At 40.6% G+C, this 12,626-nt stretch overlaps 1 protein-coding gene across 9 annotated transcripts in view; it reads right to left on the bottom strand.

The window, feature by feature from the left end:
• Nucleotides 1-12,626, bottom strand: part of SVIL (supervillin) — a 222,385-nt gene that overhangs the window by 143,076 nt on the left and 66,683 nt on the right. The window contains exon 1 of one of the 9 annotated variants that reach the window (XM_074324732.2): nt 3,366-3,910. The exons of the other annotated variants lie outside the window; for them this stretch is intronic. The gene's annotated coding sequence lies outside the window, so the exon portion shown is untranslated. Of the gene's footprint in view, nt 1-3,365; nt 3,911-12,626 lie in introns of those variants that run through there. 9 annotated transcript variants of the gene reach the window in all.

Below are 12,626 nucleotides of genomic sequence, written 5' to 3'. Positions count from 1 at the left end.
TGCACATTAGCAAGAGCCTGTTCAAGTTTGAGAAGTGCTGGCTTACAGCAATGGTTATAAATATGGGTATTGAAATTAAATATATCTGGGTTCAAATCCAGCTCTACCATGACCCCAAGTTATATGCCTTTGCGGAAGCTTCTCTAAGCCTCAGCTTTATCCTCTGTGGAACAGGAATAACGACAAAAATATTTCTCAGGGTCTGTTGTAAACGTTAAATGAGATAATGTAGGTAAAGAGCTTGGCATTGAGCTTGGCACACAGTGGTAATACAGATGGCGTGTTATTATTGTTCATCCCTTCCAGTCTACTTGTATAATAGTTTCATCACGTCTATGTTTGAACCCATGCAGGGAATGAGTTCACCAAGGACAGGGAACACGCTTCAGTCATTTTCACGTGAAGGCATCCAACCCGGAGGCCTGCAGCAGTTGTGCAATATTGATGTGAAGCGCTCAACCTGTTGAAATGAATCCAGTGTGTGACATGGGTAAATCAACTATTCCAAAGCAAATATTAAAGTTCTTTCTTTGACTATATTGACACAAAAGCCAGTTAGAAATAGGTTATGAACTTGCTGGGGATGAAAGGATCAACTTTCAAAAGAGAATAATCAAGTGACAAAGCGAAATTCCTCTTTCAAAGCCTCCTACAATAGGGAGTGCCCATAAGAAAGTGAGCTAGAGCTCTCTCTGCAAGGCCATCAAGGTGCTAGGCGGGTCCCCTCGGAGGTCAGCAGTGCAAAGCACTCTGAGAGGCTTCACCTAAGGGATCAAGCTGAATGCTTGGGAAAAGCACATTCAGTCCAATCACACCACCAGATGAGTTTCTTCGTTTTAGGCAAGGCTCCAATAACGAAGTGGCTGACTTCATCGAATGCACCTTAATTTCCTGTGTTGGCAAAAGCACACATAAACCCCATCAGGCTTGTAATAGTAAGACAAATGTTTCTGCTTGCGTTATGAGATATGGTAAAAAACAGAACTCATAACACAGAACACCCACTTCTATAGTGAATAATATGTAACACTGGCAAAAACATTTTATGGAGCACAGTTAAATTTTGATATAAAGAATCCATAAGTCATTCCAATGACATTCAATTCAACCAACTCCCATCTGTGGGCAGTGGGCACTGAGCTAGACCCTGGGTGGCAAGGGGGCTGGGCCCCAGGTGCCTCTCCGGGCACCCTACAGAGGAAGGGCGCGCCAGGACATGCTGCCAGGACCCCGGAGCCCAGAGGCAAAAGGCCAGAGGAAGTTTCTGGGAAGATCTCCTTTTGAGATGACCTCCCTGGCCGGCAAGAAAAGGTAGAACACGTCAGGGTGGCGTACCAGTAAAAACAGTGGCATCAAAGACGTGGAAAGGGAGGCTGAGGAGCTGAACTTTAGCCTTTAATCAGTGGGACACAATGGAGGGTTTGGCTTTTGAGGAGCAACATGATCAGATCTTTGTTTAGGAAAGTCATTCTGAGGATGGACTGGACAGTGGAGAACCTGGGGGACAGAAAGACCGATTAAGGGCTAAGCAATCATCTGGGTAAGGAGGAGGTGGGAGGCAGGAGCATCATTTTGGAGAAAGACTTAGTGGCCTTGGTGACCTATTGGGAGAGGAGTCAAGGGTGCTGGCATGCCTTCTGGTTCAGTTACAAAACAATTAAGAGTTGACCTGCAGGAAAGCACCAGATCGGGGAGTTTTCCTGGTCACAGGCAGGCCCTCTGAGATATGCACGTTAATATAAAATTGCAGTGAGTGTCCAGAAAACCCAGGCAGCCCCAGAGTGAGGAGAGGACTTCTTTTGCATCCCCAGAATTAAAAAAGGCCCCTGGTGGCTCATCCCCACAGCTCTCCGTGCAGCCTGTGACCCTGAAAGCTGTAACTTTCTAGACATCTTTATAAAAACCAGTGCCCCTTTTCTTCGGATACAATCCCTCAATTGTACAATTGTAAATGACCCTAGGTGTCGCCAAGGATGTTCATTCTGAATTGAAATTCAAAATCTTCCAGCAAGAAACAGTATGTCTCCAAATACAAGCAGAGATACCCGGGTTTGTTGAATGAAAGTGATGTAAGCTGGGTGCTTTAACCGAATTTTCTTTTGAAAGTTATGCTCCTGCCACCGGAATCAGACTCATCTCAAAAAAGCAATTCTCTGAGGACTCTCTCTGCCCATCTCTGTCACCTCCTGTCTTCTTCAGAGGAATGACAAGATGGCCCACTCCTGGCAGGACACCCAACTCCTCAAGAGCTCTCCCGAGTCGGCGAGAAGCAGCAGCCACATATGCCAAGCCCAATGCTGCTTCGCTCTGGGCTGGCGGAGGGCATTTAGACCTTGCAGTTTTTCTCAGCGGGGGATCCCACCAGCATTTTGGCCAACGCAATGCTTTGTCCTATTGGACTGTCCCACATCACAGGGCATTTACAATTCATAACTACATTCCCCCAAATGCTAGCCATAGTTATTGTTGTGAAAAACCAGACACACCCCAAGCATTTCCAAACACTCATTAGGGTTGTGGCACTACCTCTGGTTGCAAACCATAGCAGTATTCACTGATGAAGCTCATTTCTATAAATATTTTGTTTTTCTACCTGATAAAAATAATTACTGCTCCTACTGGTCCATCTGATATGGTATAAAGAAACAATCTTTTTATATTTTTTTTCTCAAAGGAGAAATATGTCAAATAAACTATAAATATTCTCCAGCTTATTGCTATTTTTCAGCAGAAGCAAGTAATCAAACTAAATTACAGAGACCACAGCTATCTCTAGGGCTTCAAAAGGCTGATACAGCATTTTTCTTGGAGAATTTAAAAATGAAATATAGTTCAAAATCTGGAAACTAAAGTGAGAGTTTTCTTTTCTTTTCTTTTTTTTAATAAATTCTGGAAATCAAAGGATCAAGCTAGAAGAATCACAGTACCAAGAAAAAGAACCCTCAAAACAAAGATGTATTAATAATAGTGAAATAAAACTTGCCCTTCTGACATCCACCCCCATACTTGAGATACAATGATTGAAGTACTTTGTATTGTGAATACACTTTTCATTCTGAGGCTTCAAGTGCTAAGATTTAGTCGGAATGTACTTACTAAATTATATTAATCAAATTGTTAGCATAAACTTCTCGGTACCATAAAGTAAGCTCTTTGGTTTTTAAGGAAAAAAAAAAAAAGTCCAATCCTTCCCAAATCAAACAACGCGCCCTAAAGTACCTAGAGGAGTAACGTGCAATAATTAACACACACTGGGAGAACATTCTAGTGTTTGAAGTCAACAAACCCTTGGGAAGCATGCTCAGACAGACAGCACTTAAAAAAAACAACTGCATTTAGATTTATAGGAAGATTTTTTCACTTACTTCAAATTTCTGTATAATCCTTGCTCCTCTGTGTTAAGGGGGGGGGGGGGAATCACACAGTAATTTCTTTTTTTTTCTAATTAAAAAATAAACAAAACAAAATACGTAATAGCTTTGAATCCAGCTTTGGGTGTCCTCAAGTATTTTCTTTGAGTCTCCCTTCCATAAATACTACTTTCAAATTCTCAACAAGAAGTAAAATACTAAAAGTTAGGCCAAAACACTGTACAAAATCACATATCACAATGCAAACCGGGCAAGTGCATCTATTCGAAGTGATCATTCAGAACAGGATAAATTTAGAACGGTGCTTTCCAAAACGAGTCTGGGTGCCAACTGCAGTACAGGTGAAGGCTACATCCCAAAAGTTTCTCTGAAAAAAGATCGCCAAAATATGATTAAAAGCAGTCTTCTTTTTGAAGTAGTCACTCCCCCGGTGTCCTTGATACTGACATTCCCCAATCTGGCCTTGGTGTGGCCATCCATTACTGGGTAAATCCACGTGAAACCTGAGGACACTTCAGCCTGGGAGGACGCTGTCAGATGCAGTGGGGCAATTTCACATGGGACGGGCCTTTTATGGCCTGAACTCGGAGAGCCTTGATCCCAGCTAATCTACCAAAATAGCTCTCGAAACTCAGAGGAGCCCATCAGCTGTTGCAATAGGCCTGGCTAGCAGCTACTTCAAATGCAGTGAGATTGTTCGCATTGTCTTTCGGCTTGTTTTATAGAGAAATAAAACATGCAACATCCGTCTACTGAACAGGCTATAATAGAACAGAATGGAGTGGGCAAACATGTCTCTAGTACTAGTTTTGGGGTTAAAAAAGAACACAATCATTGATAAAGCTGCTGAACACTCAGAAAGTAAGTAATATACTATATGTACACACACACACACACACACACACACACACACACATACTAAACAGCATGTTAGAAAGGCACAAGTCTATTCCTTAGTTTACAAGTTGTGTAGACGTCTGTGGATTTCTTTCCACTTCCAAACTGTAGAAAATGAGTCATCATAAGGAAGAATTGCCCTGGAAGGTCTCTCTCTAAAACAACACCTATATTTTGTCTTAAAGCCAAAGACAATGCTCCAACTGGCAAGATCTACCCTCAGATGGATCACAGGTCACTCAACTCACGTAAAAATCAGTGGAACCTTAACTAATAATAATAATAAAGAACTATCAAGCATAACCACTTCTAAAAAAGACTATTTACATTTTTTAAATATGAAAACTACAGATTACAACCCTGTTTACAAAAATACTTACAATCGTAGGTGTCCCTGTTGTTAGGAAGAATGAAAGTCTCAATTGTTCATCCTCACTTCAACATAAATCACAAAGCCAGAACTCCCTGGCCAGAGCAAAAGCTGTGCTGTGCGCTGGGAGGCTGGGGTGGTATGCCTCTGGGAAGCGGTTCTCAGACCACCAGCTGCATCTGTCAGCAGAGGCCTCCCAAAGCAGGATCTGAATTCCTGTTATTAATTAGCCCTGCAGGACAAAGCCTCTTCCTAAACAGACAGTCCTGTGGCCAGGTAAAAAGATAGCAGATACCCTGGACTGCCATAATAAACACCACCTTCATGACTATTTTGTACAAGGATTAAAAACAATCTGTCCAAGCCAAATTTTTCACCTGTTTCAAGATGACAAACAAATTTCACAGCATGACTTCCGCTTCCTAGGCTCAGTCCTGGCCCTCATCTTATTTTCCTTTGGACCAATTTTGCTTTTCATCCATTTGAAATTTATTGTATGTTGTTTTTTATGTTTATATAAGCTGCTTTAAACTCCTGCTCCTGGAGCAAAGCAGCGCAAAAGTAGATAAAAACATATGTAAAACAGTTGACCACGGACTCTTTTAAAAAAATATAGGGGGAGAAAATGAATCACTATTACCACAACAATGCAGTTTTTTCCCTCTAAAAAAAGATTCACTCCCACAAAATAAACATCTAACTATTGCATGCCTCTTAAATTGTTCCTCACTGCTCCCTGTAGCAACTAAACTGGCCTAAATTCGTACATTAGAGTATAACAGAATAATTCTTCTCAGATGTCCCTTTTATACACCCTTTTTTGTCTTTGTTCAAATCCCAGTTAATTCTACCTGTGCGACTTGTTCAAATACTTTCTTCAATTTTTCTTCTATCTGCCAAATTCAGGAAACTCTCCTCATACAAACTTCTTTCCAAAAAAGGACAGTAATCAGACCTGATATGCATGAGAGTAGATTTCATGATATACCCAGGAAGAAAATGGAAACTCATATATTATGGATTAAAATTAAAGTAAGAACTAGACTTATACCAAAGTTGGACATTTCCAAGATATTTGATAAATAATTATTTCTCATTTGATATTATTTAACACTAGTATTACAACAATATGGTAGACTACTATTGTTTCTACTAATTGTTCATTATATCAGCTTTATTGAGAGTTTTAATCTTTTATGAGCTATTCTAGGAACCATATCTATTTATGATGCTGTTTCTAAAAGAAACTACATTCATATTTCTATAACCCCTATTTTATAACAAAACTGAACACGTTGAAAGCAAAACTGAAAACACAACACCATTTACAATCATTCCAAAGAACATAAAATATTTAGATTAAAGTTAACATGTGCAAGATCTGTATGTTGTAAATAATATAATGCTGATAAAAGCCATCCAAGAAGCCATAAATACATAGACATACGAGGTCAATTAAATTCGCGAACTCATCCTAGAAAAAGTGCTGAATATTCATTGCTGAATATCACTATGGTCACCTTCGAAGTACTGCCTGTGGGAAGCTATGCACTGATGCCAGCACCTGGTCCACCCTTCAAAGCACTTTTGGAACTCATTTTCTAGAATGGCCAGCCGAGCTGTCATTGTATTACCCTTGATATCCTGAATGCCATCAAAAGGTCTTCCTTTCAATGTTTCCTTTATCTTTGAGTAAAGAAAGAAGTCACTGGGGAGCAGACCAGATGAGTAGGGAGGGTGTTCCACTGGTTATTTGTTTACTGGCTAAAAACTCCCTCACCGACAGTGCTGTGTGAGTTGGTACATTGTCGTGATGCAAGAACCATAAATTGTTGATGAAAAGTTCAGGTCATCTAACTTTTTCATGCAGCCTTTTCGGCACTTCCAAATAGTAAACTTGGTCAACTGTTTGTCCAGTTGGTACAAATTCATAATGAATAATCCCTCTGATATCAAAAAAGGTTAGCAACATCGTTGCAACAAGTTTGCGAACTTAATTGTCACACCTTGTAGATTGTGTTCATGTGTTGGAATTGTAAAGGTGTCAGTTCTCCCCAAAACAATCTATAGATTTAATGCAATTACTATCAACATCCCAGCAAAGATTTTTCATAGATTTAGACAAGCTTACTTCAAAATTACATACAGAGGCACAGGCCTTAGAATAGCTAAAACAATCTTGAAAAAGGAGAATAGTGTAATCAATCTATCCATATTGAGGTCTACTATATAGCTACAGTAATGGAATATAGAATCCAGAAGCAGACCCACAGAAATATACCCAACTGATTTTTGATAAAAGATGCCTTTTCAACAAATGATACTGAAGCAATTGGACATCTATGGTGGGAGAGGGGGGGAATTAACCTTGACCTAATTCTCATAGCTTTTACAAAAATTAACCAATACAAATCATTAAATTAAATGTAAAATATAAAACTATAGAACTTCTAGAAAAAAATAGGAGAAAATCTTCGAAGCAAAGCGTTCTTGGACTTGACACCAAAAGCACAATCCATAAAAAGAAAAAAAAAAGACAAATTAGAATCATCAAAATGTAAAACTTCTGCTTTGCAAAAGACCCTGTGAAGAGGATGAAAAGACATTCTACAGAGTGGGAGAAAATATTTGCCAGTTACATATCTGAAAAAGGACAAATATCTAGAATATATAAAGAACTTAAAATTTAGCAGCAAAGAAACCAACGAGTCCAATTAGAAAATAGACAAAAGTCATGCAGAGACAATTCACCAAAGAAGATACACAGATGGCAAATAAACACAGGAAAAGACATTCAACATCATTAACATCAGAGAAATTAAAATTAAAACCACAAGTGAGATATCTCTACACACCTATCAGAATAACAAAAATAAAAAAATGGTGACAATACCAAATCCTGGCAAGGAGAAACTGGATCACTCACACATCGCTGGTGGGAATGTAAAATGGCACAGCTACTGTGGGAAACAGTTTGGCTGTTCTTTAGAAACTGAACTTGCCAAACCAAACTGCTATATGACCCAGCAATTTCACTCCTGTACCTCTATTTAAATGAAACAATTGAAAACTTATTTTCCTACAAAAACCTGAATACAAATATTCATAGTAGCTTTACTCGTAATGGCCCCAAACTGGGAAACAACCCAGATGCTCTTATGGATGAAATGGTTAAATAAACAGTGATGCATCCATACCATGGAATGCAACTTAGCCATAATATGGAATGAACTTGAACACACGCACCAACCTTCATGAATATCCAGAAATTATGCTGAGTGAAGGAAAGGCAATCCCAAAAGGTTAGATGCCATATGATTCCATTTTTACATCATTCCCCAAATGACAACATTGTAGAAACAGAAAACAGAAAAGGAAAAGAGTGGCCATCAGAGGTTAGAGATGGGAGAGAAGTGGCTCTCAAAGGGCACCATGAGGGATCCTTGTTCTGGAACTCGCCAACTGTTCTGTTGACTGTACCAGTACTAATATCCTGGTAATGGCTTGTTTTATACTTTTGCACAATGTTACCACTGGGGGAAAATGGGTAAAATGTACACAGCCTCTCCCTACTGTTTCTGAAACTAAAATTATCTCAAAATTAAAAGTTTAAGTATTAAAGAAAAACCTACTTCAAATGAAACTCCTAAATGCAACCCATTTGTAAATGGGCTACTTACTGTAATTGTATTTTAAATAAATCTAAGTAGATTTTCCTGTCATCAGTGCCATCATAAAAAATTCAAATCGGAAATGTTTCTATAAGAATGGAAGTCATTGATTCAAAGTAAAGCATTTGATAGAGAATAAGAAATGAAAGCACTGTTTCCCAATTAAAATATGTTTATTTGGCAGGTTGTATGGATACTTACAAGGGCATCTCCAATACCTAGGGCCTGTCTGATAATAGAACAGGATTTCTCCACATAATTTTTAGAAGTTCAATCCACTGCACAAGGTGATTAATCTTCAAAACCTCACCTACACTTGAGAAATAAACAAGAAAACAACTCTTTAAGACAGGGAGGAGACTGAGCCTCTCAAATATAATGCTACTACCCTGTTTCCCAGAAAATAAGACCTAGCTGGACACTCAGCTCTAATGCGTCCTTTGGAGCAAAAATTAATATAAGACCTAGTCTTGTTTTACTATAATATAAGACCCGGTCTTTGATAAGCTAGTCTAATCTAATCTAATCTAATACTGGATCTTATATTAATTTTTGCTCCAAAAGACGCATTAGAGCTGATGGTCCGGGTAGGTCTCATTTTCGGGGAAACACTGTATAAATACCATAGGAACATGTTTTTGAACTCCAGAGTTCTACAGTCTTGAAGGTTTTATTCTTGAAAATAAAAAGGTAAAAGTTCAGCCTTCCAAGTGGTAGAATGGGGCTGACTGAGGATGTTTCAGTGCCCTTTATCGTCTCAGATTCCGTAAAACCTAGATCCAAACATCCTGAACTGTCCTTCCTGAAGACCAAACTAACTTACGCTGGATTTCTATTTTAGAAAAAGCGTAACTTAGGGAATGCTACGCAATGCACAGATGAGATGAAGCTCCTTTCCGTTCACTGAAGGAGAGCAGAACAACAAGCTCAAATAATTGCTCCAGCTTCTCTCATCTCCCAACCCACAATAAGTTCCTTCAGCCACCTCACCACCCCTTCAAGCACTTGCCCACCTTGTTTCTCTTTCTATCAGTACTAGTCTTCCATTGTCAACCACTGTCTCCCCCAGCTCAGTCCCCTTTGATTCCAGTTCCCTCACACCCAGGAACTGCTCCCCCCAATAAAAGGCTTGGCCTCTCTAGAGCATCTGACTCTTTCTGATCCCTTCTACTTTCTGATGCTATTTTGAAAAATGTCTTTGACACTACTTTCTCCGCCTCTCCCCATGCCTGCCGACCCCTCCCCTCCTCAGTTGCATCACTGCTCCTTCTTCCTTTCCTCTCCCTCAAATGCCTATTTCTCAGGATTCTGACCTCGGCAGTCTTCTCACTCTACCTCTCCCAGAGTGAGTTCTGCCGCACCGAAGGCCGAATTCAGGATGGTGGTGATTTCTTGGGGCTCAGAATGCCAGAATATCTCACAGAAACATGTGCCTCAAGACAAATGATGCTACACTCATCCTTTCCCATCATGACACGTGCTCCTCTTTTCCTAACTGACCACAGCTTCACCACCAGCCCTGCCTCACTTGGGCTCACCTTTCCCATCCCAGCAATCTCCATGTCTTGCTTCCTGAAACTCAGCTGTGCTCTCTACTCTCATCATGCTCTCATGGCCTCTTGCAGGACTTTTGCAAGAGCCTCCAACTGCTCTTCCCTCCCCCACTGACACCTCCCCTAACCCATCCCCTCCATTGCATCCAGAATGCCCTCTTACCAGTGCCAACCTGGCACCATCACTCCCAACTGAAACCTCCACACTGGCTCCAGCAGCAGCTCCCCAGCTTGGGTATGGCAGGCGCTGCCTGTTATGGGCGTCCAGTTACTTCTCACTGATGGAGAAGTGTTCTTGGAGAGTAAATGTAAGAATGTCCTTCTAAAAGAGTACTTTTACTCTCCTGCATTTAGATGTTCATCAGTAGGTGGAAAAAGAGATCAGGTTTAAAAAAAAAGGGGGGGGAAATGGCACTTAACCTGGAGATTATCTCATATAGACCAAGATCTGCAATGACTTACTTGTACCAATATATTGCGAATAGTTGTGTGACAATTACAAAGAATTTTAATGTCTTGCTTTATTACAAACATCACATGTGGATACATCCAGGAGATGTGTGATATGTAGATAGCATCCAGCATACATGTGCTGGTGGAAAACAGGAAGTCAAGAATGCCTGGCCTATTGGATAAATTCCAAAGTCCCTGGTCTCTGTGACCTTATCTTTTCCTACCTGTCAGCCATAGATCCCACCACCCCTCCCCACAGTAAGTGACCATGACCAACCACACTGATCTAGTTACTGTGTCCAGGCTGTTCTCTCTACTTGGAATGCCTTTCCTTTCTTTTCAATTAAAAAAAACCCTAATCACCCTTTAAGACTGAGTTGACTTAATTTTCCTATGAACCCTTCCTTCCCTGATGTGCTCTACGATTTCCAACCTGTAAACTGTTAGCATCCAGGAGCCATGGACTCCATCTTGTCTCTGTATCCACAGAACCTAGCAACATGTGTCACTTGATAAATGTAATAAATGTTTGTGATATGAAGACTGAAAAATAGAATCAAAATAGCTTGCAGTTAGTTCTCTTTTTCTCACTTTAGTACAGTAACCACGTTCTCCTATTTTTTCTAGGTTGGATTAATCAATACTTAATACTCCGAAGTTAGAGAGTGACAAGAGTGACAAATTGGTTCCTCAGATTATAGGCAGAAAATGAAATTGATAGAGCCAGCTCAAGTGCTTTTGGGCAAGAGCCTCACTTTCCATTATTCCTCTGTGAAGCACCTATTTCTGAGCAAGGATGATGTCAGAGCGTTGGCCAAAACTGTCAGTGCCGGGAAAGCAAGGCAGCACAGCTCTCTCACTGCTCCTGCTTTCTGAAAAGTTCTGCTTTCTAAATGGCAGTGAACACGAGCAATCATTAGAAGTATTTTTTTAAGCTGCTCATTTCCGGGGGATGAAAGGACTAGGCAGACAGGATCTGTATCCCTCACTTCTGCTATGACAGGACTATACTTGAAATCATTTCACTTTCTTTTTTTCATTTTCCATAAACGTAGGATCATGATGTCTATGAGTGAAGACAGGGACATGCCTTAGTCTCCCAGCATCTGCACTGATAAACCACTATGAGAACAAATAATTTCATTTTTGCATAGATTATTTTTTAAAAGCTAAAAAGGGGGTTATTATTTTTAGTTAACAATATTTTACAACCAAAAGAAACAAAGAAAATCTCCCTGTCCCAGCTAATCTAACTCAATGAAGCAATGAGTCTGTCTCTCTGTCTGTCTGTCTGTCTCTCTCAAAGCTTATGGAGAACTTCACTGGCTTTGGATGACAATCTTTCAAGCACCAAGGTCATGTGTAGGTCACTGGCTTTAACAACAGATGAGCAAGCCAACTCTTGTCTCCCAGGCTGCTGCTTCAAGAGCAATGGGTGTGTAGCAACATTCAGCATGAACAGAATTGCTGGTCTCACGGTCAAAATGAAATGTGAGTTTGCCAAGGGGGAGCCTGGACTGTGTTTATGAGTTCTGGCCCCAGGGACACAGCCTCTCATACGGCTGGACCAACATCACATTCCTGGACGCCAGGCTCAGAGTCCTCAGAGTAACTGGAGATGTACAAAGTGTGACATGATCCATTTAGGCCACTATATATCTAGAAATATGGGATTTTTGTCAATTTGTCGCATGGCAGAACCACAGAGGTGGTTTCTCAAGTGGGAACATGAGCTTAAAGCAATGCAGCTGGTGAACTAAGGACCTCCTACACCACAGAAGACTCTAGAGGCTCTTTCTTTTCCATGCTGTTGTTGACATCACAAAGCTTTGTACCATAAGTGGCTTCCTCCACTGCTCCCAAACACCAAGAGGGAATAGACAATTCTTACTCCTGAATGAAAACTACGGAGTACCTAAGGTTCTTCTCAAGGAGTGCTGTGAGAAGGCAAACATCTGTACTGTGTTCCAAAGGAGACCCAGGAGCAATGTCTGCACCTCAGGGATACACTGGCAACAGAGAGGACGTGGGCGGCTTTCTCTCCCAGTCGCCAAGAAACCCCACACAACCTGGGTTGGAATCCCACTGCATGCACTTTCCAGCTCAATAGGGGTCCCATTGTAAAGTTCATTTTCATTTTCCTCCAGAAACACAGTTATAAGTAATGGCTGCACACTTGGGCCAACCCACAAAAGCCTGATAAACCTGTAATAAAGTGGAACCACAGTACCAATAATTCTATAAAACTGAACCACTGTGTATTAGAGCTTAAAATGGATTTGTGGCTCCAACTGGGGATCCTAAAACACAG

The sequence above is a fragment of the Rhinolophus sinicus genome, chromosome 1 (genome assembly GCF_057876585.1).
Source record: "Rhinolophus sinicus isolate RSI-liver-muscle chromosome 1, RSI-T2T, whole genome shotgun sequence".
Lineage (NCBI taxonomy): Eukaryota > Metazoa > Chordata > Mammalia > Chiroptera > Rhinolophidae > Rhinolophus > Rhinolophus sinicus.
The sequence above is the reverse complement of the archived record's forward strand: the minus strand, read 5'-3'. Positions and strand labels throughout refer to the sequence as shown.